Genomic DNA, 15,014 nt, shown 5'->3' with positions numbered 1-15,014 from the left:
TAATATGTGTGTCCAAACTTTTGACTGCTACTGTATACATACATATACACAGGACAGGGCTGCTCTCTGTGTCCTCATTGTGCCCTCTCTCTATTCTATATTATCTCTATTCTCTTTATTTATTTAACTATTTTTGTACTTTTATTTCTATATTTATTTTTTTGTTTGAAAATGTGACTCCATCTGGATTCGGTCTCATGTTGCAAAATTTGAAATGGTGTTTTTTACATCGGATAAAATTAGAGACTCAGAGCTACAAAATGGTATGTCATACACGGCATTTGAGGAACAATGGGAAAGTCATTCTGCTTTGAAACTCACTTTTGAGAAAATCACCTTTAAATGTTTTGGTATGTAGTGAAGAGCTCTTCTTTGTCTACACCCATTAAACATTGTTCACACCCTTTTAAGCTTTAGGCCCACCCATCTCGTTTCGCTCTCGGAGCGCACCCTTGACTCTCTGGCCGATGGTTTGTTTACCTCTGGATAACATGAAAGCAGCCTAACCAGCTCTGCAGGCAACATTTTCATTTCCCTTTTTTTGCAGACCATTACTGACACCGGCCATATTCAACTGTTGTTGTACACACGTCACATAACGTTAGCTAACGAGCCAGCCAGCTAACGTTAGCTAGTTAAACAACAATGGACTGTGCTAACAATGCCACAGTGCTGGGAGCTAACCAACCAGAACTAGAAAAGCAAACAGCTCTGGGAATGCCCTGCCCCCCTACTGCCTACAGCACATCATCAGGGTACCATGTGATCTCTGTGGGTCTGACAGGATGTGAGGTGATGGGTGTCCCTGTATCTGTATCTGGTCCTGATACTGTATCTGAGCTCCATATCACTCAGCGTGAAATGGAGCAGCACTTTAATCTGAGAACTCACTAAAACATTTTAGTTCTGGTCTTTCTCTGAGCCTCTTTGTTGAGATATGTGGTGCATGGCTGGGAAATAGATCTAATTCACTCACTCTGGGAAAGCACAAGGGGAGGAGTAGTGTGTAGTTAGGGGGAGAAGGGGTGGTTGGTTCGTACACAAGTCTGTGTATGTATGCACTATATGTGTGTGCGTGCGTGTGTGTGAGTGTTACAGCAGGGTAGTTCCCTGACAAGTGCAGTAACAAAGGCTAATTATCTGCAACATTTAAAGCCTGATTGCGTGTGACAAGCTTTTCCTGTCGTCTCCAGCAGGAGAAGTAACATGATTCAACCCCAAAATAGACTGTACTTCTACACGACGGCCTGGAACACAACGTGTGAAATCTGATTGCAACGCCTTAAATAATACAGGGAGGGAATATAGCCCTAATGTCTTGTTCTTCAGCGCTCACTTTCTCTATCACACAAACACTCACACACTTTCTCTATCACACAAACACTCACACACTTTCTCTATCACACAAACACTCACGCACTTTCTTTATCACACAAACACTCACACACTTTCTCTATCACACAAACACTCACACACTTTCTCTATCACACAAACACTCACACACTTTCTCTATCACACAAACACTCACACACTTTCTCTATCACACAAACACTCACACACTTTCTCTATCACACAAACACTCACACACTTTCTCTATCACACAAACACTCACACACTTTCTCTATCACACAAACACTCACACACTTTCTCTATCACACAAACACTCACACACTTTCTCTATCACACAAACGCTCACACACGTTCTCTGTCACACAAACACTCACACACTTTCTCTGTCACACAAACACTCACACACTTTCTCTGTCACACAAACACTCACACACTTTATCACACAAACACTCACACACTTTCTCTGTCACACAAACACTCACACACTTTCTCTGTCACACAAACACTCACACACTTTATCACACAAACACTCACACACTTTCTCTGTCACACAAACACTCACACACTTTCTCTGTCACACAAACACTCACACACTTTATCACACAAACACTCACACACTTTCTCTGTCACACAAACACTCACACACTTTCTCTGTCACACAAACACTCACACACTTTCTCTATCACATAAACACTCACACACTTTCTCTATCACACAAACACTCACACACTTTCTCTATCACACAAACACTCACACACTTTCTCTATCACACAAACACTCACACACTTTCTCTGTCACACAAACACTCACACACAAGCAGACACTTTCTCTATAAACACAAACACTCACCACTTTCTCTATCACACAAACACTCACACACGGGCAGACACTTTCTCTATAAACACAAACACTGACAAACCAGCAGACAGGCACTCACACTCTGATAGGCAAAATACACACAATTGCCATAGATATCCTACACTGATACACATATACACACTTCCTCTCTCTCTCTTTCCCCGCAGATGTCCAGTATTAAGTCATTGCTGATTCACTGTAACAGACTGTTATTGTCTCAATGCTGTCAAACAGCTGATTTTGCAGTTAGTCCTGTTACCGTATCAGTGTAATGTATTCTGATACGGCTGGGGTTAGAAAGTTGTTTTTGTCTGCAGCCAGATTGTCTGTCAGGCTGTGAGGTCATGAACTTCTGAGGTCATGCAGTGAAGTTGTACTAATGTTGGCACATTGTGTTGCTCAGTCTTTTTCTTCTCTTTGATTGACAGTAATACCACATTGTCGGGGAGAACGGGGTTAGTTAAGCCAATTTTTACATTCAACATCACTCCATCAAGGGAAAAATAGTATTCTTTCTAACAAAGATATATATATATATATATATATATATATATATATTTCAGGATGTTGTGTATCCCTGGAAATAATCAGAATTAATTTAAACATTACAGTTTTGTAATACCTTGTTCAAAACAAGTCATTCAATTAAGCCACCTACAAATGTCTGTACTGAATTAAATATTACCACCACCTTTTTAAAATCATGTATATCTTTATTTCCCAAACACAATTCACCACAATCACTTTTTTGTCTTTTAATCATTTGAAACATCTTTTAACATAGGCTAACAAGCACTTTATATATATATAGTGGGGCAAAAAAGTATTTAGTCAGCCACCAATTGTGCAAGTTCTCCCACTTAAAAAGATTAGAGAGGCCTGTAATTTTCATCATAGGTACACTTCAACTATGACAGACAAAATGAAGGGAAAAAATCCTGAAAATCACATTGTAGGATTTTTAATGAATTTATTTGCAAATTATGGTGGAAAATAAGTATTTGTTCACCTACAAACAAGCAAGATTTCTGGCTCTCACAGACCTGTAACTTCTTCTTTAAGAGGCTCCTCTGTCCTCCACTTGTTACCTGTATTAATGGCACCTGTTTGAACTTGTTATCAGTATAAAAGACACCTGTCCACAACCTCAAACAGTCACACTCCAAACTCCACTATGGCCAAGACCAAAGAGCTGTCAAACGACACAAGAAACAAAATTGTAGACCTGCACCAGGCTGGGAAGACCGAAACTGCAATAGGTAAGCAGCTTGGTTTGAAGAAATCAACTGTGGGAGCAATTATTAGGAAATGGAAGAGATACAAGACCACTGATAATCTCCCTCGATCTGGGGCTCCACGCAACATCTCACCCCGTGGGGTCAAAATGATCACAAGAACGGTGAGCAAAAGTCCCAGAACCACACGGGTGGACCTAGTGAATGACCTGCAGAGAGCTGGGACCAAAGTAACAAAGCCTACCATCAGTAACACACTACGCCGCCAGGGACTCAAATCCTGCAGTGCCAGACGTGTCCCCGTGCTTAAGCCAGTAAAAGTCCAGCCCGTCTGAAGTTTGCTAGAGAGCATTTGGATGATCCAGAAGAAGTTTGTGAGAATGTCATATGGTCAGATGAAACCAAAATATAACTTTTTGGTAAAAACCCAACTTGTCGGGTTTGGAGGACAAAGAATGCTGAATTGCATCCAAAGAACACCATACCTACTGTGAAGCATGGGGGTGGGAACATCATGCTTTGGGGCTGTTTTTCTGGAGTGGCCTAGCCAGTCTCCAGATCTCAACCCCATAGAAAATCTTTGGAGGGAGTTGAAAGTCCGTGTTGCCCAGCAACAGCCCCAAAACATCACTGCTCTAGAGGAGATCTGCATGGAGGAATGGGCCAAAATACCAGCAACAGTGTGTGAAAACCTTGTGAAGACTTACAGAAAACGTTTGACCTCTGTCATTGCCAACAAAGGGTATATAACAAAGTATTGAGATAAACTTTCATTATTGACCAAATACTTATTTTCCAACATAATTTACAAATAAATTCATTACAAAATCCTAAAATGTGATTTTGCAGATTTTTTTTCCTCATTTTGTCTGTCATAGTTGAAGTGTACCTATGATGAAAATGACAGGCCTCTCTCATCTTTTTAAGTGGGAGATCTTGCACAATTGGTGGCTGGCTAAATACTTTTTTGCCCCACTGTATATAAAAATAACTTTTAACAAAGGCCAAGCCCTGTTGTTACCAGATATCCCAGCTACAATGCCTTGCATCAAGAAATCACTTAAATATTCTCAAGTTGCCACAGAATCAACCATTGGCTTAATATACCACATACCCAATGGCTCATCTTACCCCAAGGCAAACATTTGGACTATTTTAGCCCACACAGCTACAAGGATGGACTTTAATTGTAGATATCTGAATTAATTTGGAAGCTTATAGAGATCCCAAGTGATGTATAGAACAACCTTAAAAGTATCTGCTTTGGTTTAGATACAAGCATCACGAAACCTCTAACACAATCAATTCATTTGACTTGGTGAAAGTCTGCTTTTTTTGGACCTAACTTGCATACCACTTTTCCTATTTGCTTTCTTCCTTCACAGACTCTATGACATGATGACCTCATCCTAAATATTTGGTCAGATGATTCATTTTGTGTATGGTTTCCTAGAAACAAGGGTGGCTCAACTTCCTCTTGTCTCCCCTATGGTTTCACTATATTATTTCATTTCTGTGGGTTGAGGTGTTGGTGGTTTGGCAGAAACTTGTGGAATAGAGTTGGCGCTGACAGGCAAATCAGTAGTAGTGGGAGATTTATTGGTTCATGAGGTCCTCATTTGCATAAACATATTTCCTATTGCTATGGAAATTCATGACAAATATTATCGCCACATGAAAAGAAGAGTAAATTGTGAAAGTTGCCAGGAGAATATGATATTCAGCAGCACTAATCCCACTCTCCTTTTGTTTACTGTCTGGCTTATTTGATTTGTATGTGATATGACTTGATTTGATTTGGTATCCAGTGCAATTCCCTTTCATATTTATGTGATTATGTCCAAGCACAAAGCGCCTATAATGCAGTTAATTATGTTTGATGGAATAAAAGACCGTCACTTGGCCATCTGTAGCATTCCCCACTGTGTGATGTGGGTATTAGGAAGAGAAGATGAGACATTTCCTATTCCATGCACTACCCACCACACACACACATGCACATGCACATGCACATGCACATGCACGCACATAAATATTTATATTGCTGGATTTATACTTGCAACCCTTGGCACCAGAGGCAGATGCCACGTCATCTCCCAACGTCCTCAGACATAGATGGACGTCGAATACTGACTTGTATCACAGGTGATCTGGCTGCACAGACACACACACACACACACACACACACACACTCATGCTGTCACGGAGATGCACACACATGCAAGCAAGCACACGCGCACACGCAGGCAAGCATGCTTACACAAAGACAGACACACTCACAGTTAGCCGCGTCCCCTCCGTCACCACGACGGGTTGAAACACCTACACAGCGGTTGTTTTATGGCCAGGCGAGGCTGTGTGATTGTAAGTGCTACAGACCAACCACCAAGGAAATTCATCTATTTGTCATTAACAGCCAATAAAAGTGTTTGTTAAACCACTTCTGCAATTTGCTTGTGTGGCAAGAAGAAGATAATCTGGGCTACAGATGTCACCAATTAGGGTTATATTTAACACTGCATCCATTCCAACCAACACAGACACAGGAAGGGCCATAGTGGCAGCACTGCATATTGTCTGTGTGGGATAATTGCTCTCTTTCATCCGATATGACTGCGCCACTGGGCATCACTCACAAAAGGCTCTGCACGCCATCACACCATTCAGGGGAGGAAGGGGAGAGGAGGAGAGGGGAAATTATGTTTACGGTTACTTAATGATTTTTTGCTTCTTTGCACATATAATCAATCTATAAGCCTAATGAAGGCGATGTGAAAATAGACTCTGTCTTTCCTCTCTGTCGGAAGGTGGAGGATCTGATGTGACTTGCTAAACATGGAGAAAGGCCAGTGTGCTGTGGGTGGGGAGGACCAGGGAGATAGGGAGGGAAAGGGGGGGCGAAGGTAGAGTGAGACAGACAGAGAGAGAGAGAGAGAGAGAGGTTCAGGAAGAGAGAGATACCGAGAGACAGAGAGAGAGACAGGGCAGAGAAGGAGAGATGGGCAAAGGTTGAGAGAGAGAGGGAGAGAGAGATAGAGAGGGGTAGAAGGAGAGAGAGGGAGAGGTGGAGAGACAGAGATGGAGAGAGGGGTAGAAGGAGAGAGAGGGAGAGGTGGAGAGACAGAGGCAGAAGCAGAGGGAGAGAGAGTGGTCTAGTCTCCTCTCAGTGCATCCCTCCAGAGCACAGTTATGTGTATCCTCATTTAAACATTAGAACCAATACTGGGAAACAGACACAGGGAAACAGAAAACATTTAATACAGACAGATACACACCAGACTGCCCTCCCAGCTCCTCCCCCGCTCTATCCATTTCCTCCCACGTTTAGTCTCCTAATTAAAATGAAGTGCAGCTAAACACGAAGTGGTGTCTGGGAGGGGAGGAGCTCTAAAACAACAGACCAGACCGAGACAGAGCCTGTTAGGGAGAGAGGAGAACTCATTCACCACCAGGCCTGTTTAATCATCTTACTAAGAGACAGAAGTGTGACAGACTGACTTAGTGAGACTTGTTCTTTTTCATTCAATTACTGCCGTCTTTTCAGTTGTACTTTGGTTGAAATGGTTAAGCTCCAACATAGGAAGAGGTGAATATGCGTTATCTTGTTTTGTGAGAGACTATTCAGTTGTACTTTGGTTGAAATGGTTAAGCTCCAACATAGGAAGAGTTGAGTATGCGTTATCTTGTTTTGTGAGAGACTTTTGACTTTGCAATTGGAGGTTGAAGAGAGACAGATAATTGAATGACTCATTCCAAGATGTCCTTGGCTCCTCTACAGTTCTCTATTGTTTCAGTACTACATACCCTATATCGTCATTTTTGTTAGAGAGCTTTGTTCAGGAAACAAATGTTCAATGGGTGCATACTGTTCTTGTTCTGAACACGGTGTGTGTGTGTGTGTGTGTGTGTGTGTGCATGCATTTATGCAGTGGTGTATGTTTGTTTGCCCGTGCAAGTTGAGGCAGGCACATTTGGGTTCATTTGTTTCTCTGCTGATGAGAAAGGTTTGTCATTTGATATGGTAAACACATTCATCACCACAGACAGATAATTATCTCCATAATGTGGACGCCTTCGGAGGCCTCCCTGGGTTGGTGTCATAGTCATCAGTGGATGTGCTGTAGACAGAGATGTGTTTTGCCTTTTGTTGCTTCTGTTTGTTTGTTCAAATAACCTTGCTAGCTCTGGGGGGCACTGCAGCGCTTTAATTTAGAGAGAAGGATGGAGGGATAGACGGGTGGAAGAGAAGAAGAAACGGGTGGCACATCAAAAAGGAAGCGGATAAAAGAAACCACTCAGGAGAAACGCTAGTCGGTCATGGTGCTTAGGTTCTCTGTCTGACTCTGCCTGGCTCTGGATGCTTTTCTCCTTGCACCCAGTTTTCTCTCCTCCTTCTTTGCTCTTTCTGTCAATCGCTTTCTGTCTTTGCCACTTCCTGTTTTCCTCTTACTTTCTCTTTTTTCTCTCTATTACCATCTCTCTCTCTCTGTCTATCTGTCTGTCTGTCTCTCTCTCTCTCTCTCTCTCTCTATTTCTGTCTGTCTCTCTCTCTCTCTCTCTCTCTCTCTCTCTCTCTCTCTCTTCTCTCTCTCTCTCTCGCTCTCTCTCTCTCTCTCTCTCTCTCTCTCTCTCTCTCTCTCTCTCTCTCTCTCTCTCTGTCTCTGTCTCTCTCTGTCTCTCTCTCTCTGTCTCTCTCTCTCTGTCTGTCTCTCTCTCTCCCTGTCTCTCTCTCTGTCTCTGTCTCTGTCTCTCTGTCTCCCTCCCTTTCTCTCTGTCTCTGTCTCTCTCTCTCTCTCTGTCTCTGTATCTCTCTCTCTCTGTCTCTGTCTCTCTCTCTCTCTCTCTCTCTCTCTCTGTCTTTCTCTCTCTCTCTTCTCTCTCTCTCTCTCTCTCTGTCGCTCTCTCTCTCTCTCTCTCTCTCTCTCTCTCTCTCTCCCTCTCTCTCTGTCTGTCTGTCTCTCTCTCTCTCTCTCTCTCTCTCTCTCTCTCTCTCTCTCTCTCTCTCTCTGTCTCTCTCTCTCTCTCTCTCTCTCTCTCTCTCTCTCTCTCTCTCTCTCTCTCTCTCTCTCTCTCTTTGTCCCAGTCCTTGGTGCACCTGTTTTCTTCTCTCTGCCCCCCTCCCCTTCTTTTCTGTCGGGTGTAGTTTTTTGATTTCTGCAATCTTGGAAACTGAAAGTTAAGAGGCAAAATGCTTAAACAAAACTGAAAAAGGCATCTGTTGATATTCAATGATTACATGCTTGCCTCCCTTTTTATGAGTGGGGTGATAAAACGTTACGCTATTAAATTTCCTCATAGAATAATGTGATGGATCAACGGTACGTGATTGAAGGCGATTAGCATTTTCCTGTGATTTATATATTGCATATTCTCTCATTTTGTTATGCCTGTCGTGGCTTCCCTAATCAATGTGTAATCCTGGAGTTGAGGGAAGAGGGAGGACGAGGGAATGTGAACAGAGGAATACTTCCTTATCTATCCATCTCCATCCCAACTCTATAATTTTCTCATCAGTGTGTTGTGTGCTGTGTGACTATGACAGAGAAGTGGAGGCAGCTGAGAGAAGTGAAAGGAGGGAGTCTCTCCCCTAGCTCTGTCTCTGTGATTGTGGCATTGTTCTGGTGTGTGTGTCTATGTGTGTTGAGGCTGGCCTGCCTCCTCTCAGCATCAGACAGCTAGCTAGCCTCTGGGACATGTAGACTGTGGTTTCCTGGTTGGGTTAGTCAGCTAGCTAATGCAACACCTTTGTTCTCCTAATTGCCTGCTGTGTCTGCCTTGGGGCAGAAATGAAAATGCATGAATTATTTCAGTACGATGGAATACTACAATTATGAAGTCGGTTCCACCGTAAGTCATCATAATTTATGCACATGAAACTGAGATTACTTCATCCATCACCATTTCTCTACAAAGGCCACAAATACAGGGAAGGAAATTGGTGACATTTTCCTTGCATGGTGTCCAAATCTTGAAGGGCAACGGATGTATGTGAATCTCTGAATCTCTGTCCTCTTTGGTCCTGCCTTGGGTTGTTCCCCATTCCTGTGGAATAGATTGTGTGTTAATAGTCTGCTGCCTTCTCAAACACACAATCTGTAAAGAGGGGGGTAGTAAGAGGAGCACTGGGAGGCAGCACAGGAAGTGCTCCCAGTGCATGCTGTGTTTGTGTGTGTATGCGTGTATATGTGTATATGTGTGTGTGTGTGTGTGTGTGTGTGTGTGTGTGTGTGTACGTGTGTGTGTGTGTGTGTGTGTGTGTGTGTGTGTGTGTGTGTGTGTGTGTGTGTGTGTGTGTGTGTGCGTGCGTGCGTGCGTGCGTGCGTGCGTGTGTGTGTGTGTGTGCGTGTGTGAGTGATGGATGGATGGATGGACGAGTTGGAGACGTTGATAAAGAGACCAGCAGTTCTTTCTTGCTCCTGTACTGTTAAAGTCGCATCCATTTCATTAGTGTCAGGTTCGTCTGGTAAAACGCTGCTAAATCCTGCTCCCTGGACACCTTGGTCTGAAGGTTACTCTAGGTCGGAGGAGTGTTTAAACAGGGCAGGAAGGGAGCATGTGTGCTGATTCCAGAGAGTGCAACCCACTAAATGTACTTCTCCAACGTTTCCCTACCCAGGATCATGATGATATGCTCAGAAGACCCAAGTGTGCGCATGGGGTGTGGGGACTGGTGGGTACATGCATGGGGTGTGGGGACTGGTGGGTACATGTATAGGGTGTGGGGACTGGTGGGTACATGCATGGGGTGTGGGGACTGGTGGGTACATGCATAGGGTGTGGGGACTGGTGGGTACATGCATGGGGTGTGGGGACTGGTGGGTACATGCATGGGGTGTGGGAACTGGTGGGTACATGAATGCAATAGGTTTCAGTTTGTACAGTAGTTTCACGTTTCAAGGAATTCATATCTTTTTTTGTTGAGATCATACCAGCTGGATTACAGATTCAGCTTCAGTCAGACACGTTTAGTGTTTCCAAATCCATGTCTGACATCTCTGCTCCTTCCAGAACTAGAACCAGAGGTGATGTTAGAAGGTAATGAAATAAGCTCTGCTGTGTTCATTCAGACAGTTCTCATAGCCTCACTGCTAGTGGAGACAGACACACTGCAGTCAACGGACCAAGAGCAACCATGCTGTTTGAGTGGTTCCGTATTGTGATTCAGCCTGCCTCCTGCCTCCTAGTTGGAGTATGTGCTTGTGTACCAGTGGTGGGCTAGTGAATCAATGTCACTGCACTGACTGTCAGACGCTACTAGTGCCAGACATGTTCTTCCAGGAGCTGGCCCGCCTGGCCACATTTCTCTCTAGTGTGGGCTACACATTTGGGACACAGGGGCTAAGTCCCAAATGGCACCACATTCCTTATGGTGGACTACTTTTGAGCCATTGGGCTCTGGTCTCATAGAGCCCTGGTCAAATGGATAAAGGAACTAGTGTGCTATTTATGGCTCATAAAGAACATTTCCACTAGGCTAGCCCTCAAATCCTAATGGGGTGGAGAAGAGTTGATGGCCTGTAGCCACGACCATGGAGGAAATGTTCAGGACTGGACAGCCCATACAGTATATACATGGACAGTATCTGCGGGAATCATTTCCTGTGTTTTAGAAAAGGTAAAGATATCTTACCGTCTTAAAAGTATATGGTAAATATGGTAAAATATATATATTTATTTAAAAGATCATGGTAGCGGTAGCAGTTGTAGGAATAAACTATAATTGGACACAAAGAAATACAAACACAACCAACATTTTTTTTCTACAAATGAATCAAGCTGCACTCAATCCAAAACTGGATTTGGGGAAAGAGGCTATGGGTACTGTGAAAGAAAATACAGCCTACTCACAAACAAATATGTTCCTTTTCAGAGCTTACAAAATACTGGCAAAGGCAGGGTTGCGTTCAGTACAATAGAACCAGTGGAGGCTGCTGAGGGGAGGACGACTCATAATAATGGCTGGAAAGGAGTCATTGGAATGGTATTAAACACATCAAATACTTGGTTTCCTCCCCTCAGCATCATCGACCGGATAGAATAGTGTGCAACATTGAATGAAACAGAAGCAGTGCTGTACTGAACGACCAAAACGTTGTGCTTATGGTGGTTCAGAGGGCAGTTACCCGTCTGCTCCCGCTCTTCCCCTCCCCTGGTGCTTGAGGGCGCCAGGCTGCCCTGCATCACGCACTCCTGTCATCCATTACACACACTTGCCTTACCTCGTCACGCGCATCAGCGATATTGGACTCACCTGGACCATCCCACGTCGGGCCTCAGCTGGATCGTCAGTTCTTGTTCGCCCAGCAGGTCCAGGAGTTGTTTTTGTTTGTTTTTGGTTTTGTTGGTGACGTCGGGGTGGATTCCGCCACCAATGGATCCGGGGGTGCCTAAGCCAACCCGTCAGGCTTTCACGCCCTGGCTGGCGCAAGAGGTTTCCTTGCCTCGGTTGGCTCGGCGGCTTCTCATCCCACGTCACACTCCGCCAGATCTTCGGGCTCCCTCTCTGCAGCGGGATCGACAAGCGTCTTGCCTCAGCCGGATTGTCGGGCTTCCATGCCTCAGCCGGCTCGCCAGGCTCTCACGCTCCTGCTGGTTCGTTGGGCTTCCACGCCCCAACTGGCTTGCTCAGCGCCCATGTCTCGACCGGTTCGCCCAGGTGGGACGCCGGGTGGCACCCCTAGAGGGGGGGGGGGGGGGGGGTACTGTCATGCCTGCTCCCGCTCTTCCCCCCTGGCACTTGAGGGCATCACCCACTCCTATCATCCATTGCCCTGCATCACTCACTCCTATCATCCATTACGCACACCTGCCTTCCTCGTCACGCGCTTCAGTGATATTGGACTTACCTGGACTCACTCATCACCTGTTATTACCTCCCCTATATTTGTCAGTTCCCCAGCTCTGTCTCTTGCTTCTGCATTGATTGTTTTTTGTCTTTGTTTTCTTGTATGCTGAGGCTGTTCCTGTCTCGTTCCATGTCCATTCCTTATTAAATGTCTGACAAAGTAGTTGAAGCCCCCTTTTGCGAACCTAAGGGCATTAGAAACATCTAAAAGAAGACTATCATCATCATCATAATACTATTCACAGACCATTCTCAATTAAACCAGTATACATTTTCAATAAACAATGTGATCAATTGACAAAATTACAGAAACCTCGGGAAAAGGGGTGCACGCTTCTCGAGCATCCGCGTGATACAGGCTACATACAAAGATCTGCTGGCACGCCTCGTATATAGCGTGGACATGCGCGAGCGAAGCACCAACGAACAAACGCAATGGAAGCACTCAAAATGCACAAATTGAAGAAAAATACTAACTCGAATGACACAGAAGACTGGGGCTCTTGTTAACAATTCCATAGTCAAACACATGTTTAAAATCAGTAAGAAGGTTTGGACACATAATTTAGCAGACAGTGAACAAGGGAAAGCATGCAGGGCTTACATTTCAGCGGGAATGTGAGACAGGTCGCATTCATAGTGTTCTAGGACAAACTTTGCCCAATATGCTGCATTTGCTTTGTTAGACATACAGTAGAATACGTACTGCCACACAGGGATCCAATGGCATTTTTCTTAGTATTGTATTTGATCTCAGGGGAGATGGTAACAATTATCTAGGCTTTTGGATCAGCTTGATTGATCAGTGAAAACCTGGATGTGGTGTCTGGTGTCCCTGACTCCTCCAGTAAGCCTGCTATATGCCCTCTCCTGGCTGTCTCCATCTGAAATCCATACAGGTCTGAGAGAGCCAATGCTGCATCATGAGGTATCCAAAGTGATAATAATAGGAGTAGTAACTGTTCTACCATGAAGCAATTTTCCACACCAAAATTGTTTTAGAATTAAATAGTTTGTATTTCAGTATTATGGTTTGTCATGAAGGACAACTATCCGTTTAAACAACAACATGTTTTATTGACATTGACCTGTTCACTTTTAGCCCTCCTAATGGCTTTAGTGTTAACAATTAATAAACAAACGAAGCGATTGATCACACAGTGGCAAGCTAAAGCAAAGGCACAGCGATAATGCATGACTGCAGGTTTTTATATTTTTGTAGTTAATAGCCGCGTAATTGGACAAATTAGTGTGCTCACTGATCAAATATGAGAGGAGACATCTTAAACAAGCCATTGTCTCTCAGGAAGGGACCGTTCGGAACTTGCCTAATGAACCAAAACAAAGCTAGGTCTATATAATATCATCCTTCTGTCTGGTGGTTACACATACTTCATATGTTCAGAGATCTGGATGAACTGGGCATATGGTTCTCTTCTCAGGTCTCCCTGACTGTGTCTAACAATATTCTGCTGTGTCAGATGATTTATTTGCCTTCCAAAGGTATTCACACCCCTTGACTTTTTCCACATGTTGCTGCCTTACAGCCAGAATTTTAAATGGATTAAGCTGATATTTTCTCACACATCTACACACGATACCCCATCATGACAATGTGAAAACATGTTTCTAGAAATGGTAGCAAATTTATAGGAAATTAAATAAAGAGATATCTCATTTACATAAGTATTCACAGCCCTGTGTCAATACATGTTAGAATCATCTTTGGCAGCGATTACAGCTGTGAGACTTTCTGGGTAAGTCTCTAAGAGCTTTGCACACCTGGATTGTACAATAGTTGCCCATTATTGTTTTCTAAATTCTTCCAGCTCTGTCAAATTGGTTGTTGATCGTTGCTAGACAACCATTTTCAAGTCTTGCCATAGACTTTCTAAACTGTAATTCTGCGCTTTAGGAACATTCACTGTCTTATTGGTAAGTAACTCTAGTGTAGATTTGGCCTTGTTTTTTAAGTTATTGTTCTGCTGAAAGGTTAATTAATCTCCCATTATCTGGAGGAAAGCAGACTGAACCAGGTTTTCAATGCTTTTGCCTGTTCTTAGCTCCATTCTGTTCATTTTTGTCCTGAAAAACCTCCCAGTCAATAACATGCATACCCATAACATGATGCAGCCCCCACTATGCTTGTAAATATGAACAGTGGTACTCAGTAATTTGCCCCAAACATAACACTTTGTATTCAGGACAAGAAGTGAATTGGTTTGCCACATGTTTTGCAGTTGTACTTTAGTGCCTTGTTGCAAACCGGATGCATGTTTTGGATTTTTTAAATTCTGTACAGGCTTCCTTCTTTTCACTCTGTCATTTAGGTTAGTATTGTGGAGTAACTAGAATGTTGTTGATCCATCCTCAGTTGTCTCCTGTCACAGCCATTAAACTCTGTACCTGTTTTAAAGTCACCATTGCCCTCGTGGTGAAATCCCTGAGTGGTTTCTTTCATCTCTGTTTACTGAGTCAGGAAGGAAGTCTGTATCTTTGTAGTGACTGGGTATGTTGATACACCATTGAAAGTGTAATTAATAACGTAACCATGCTCAAAGGGATATTCAATGTCTGCTTTTTTTTGTTTTGTTACCTATCTATCAATATGTGCCCTTCCTTGCGAGGCATTGTAAAACCTACCTGATCTTTATGGTTGAATCTGTGTATGAAATTCACTGCTCAGCTGAGGGAGCTTACAAATAATTGTATGTGTGGGGTACAGA

At 43.5% G+C, this 15,014-nt stretch overlaps 1 protein-coding gene across 6 annotated transcripts in view; it reads left to right on the top strand.

Annotated features, from left to right (window-relative positions):
* Positions 1 to 15,014, top strand: part of LOC110539098 (adhesion G protein-coupled receptor B1) — a 121,234-nt gene that overhangs the window by 42,716 nt on the left and 63,504 nt on the right. The gene's annotated exons all lie outside the window — the stretch shown is intronic.

The sequence above is a fragment of the Oncorhynchus mykiss genome, chromosome 2 (genome assembly GCF_013265735.2).
Source record: "Oncorhynchus mykiss isolate Arlee chromosome 2, USDA_OmykA_1.1, whole genome shotgun sequence".
In the NCBI taxonomy this organism is placed as follows: domain Eukaryota; kingdom Metazoa; phylum Chordata; class Actinopteri; order Salmoniformes; family Salmonidae; genus Oncorhynchus; species Oncorhynchus mykiss.
Note: the sequence above shows the minus strand (reverse complement) of the source record. Positions and strands in the feature narration are given on the sequence as shown.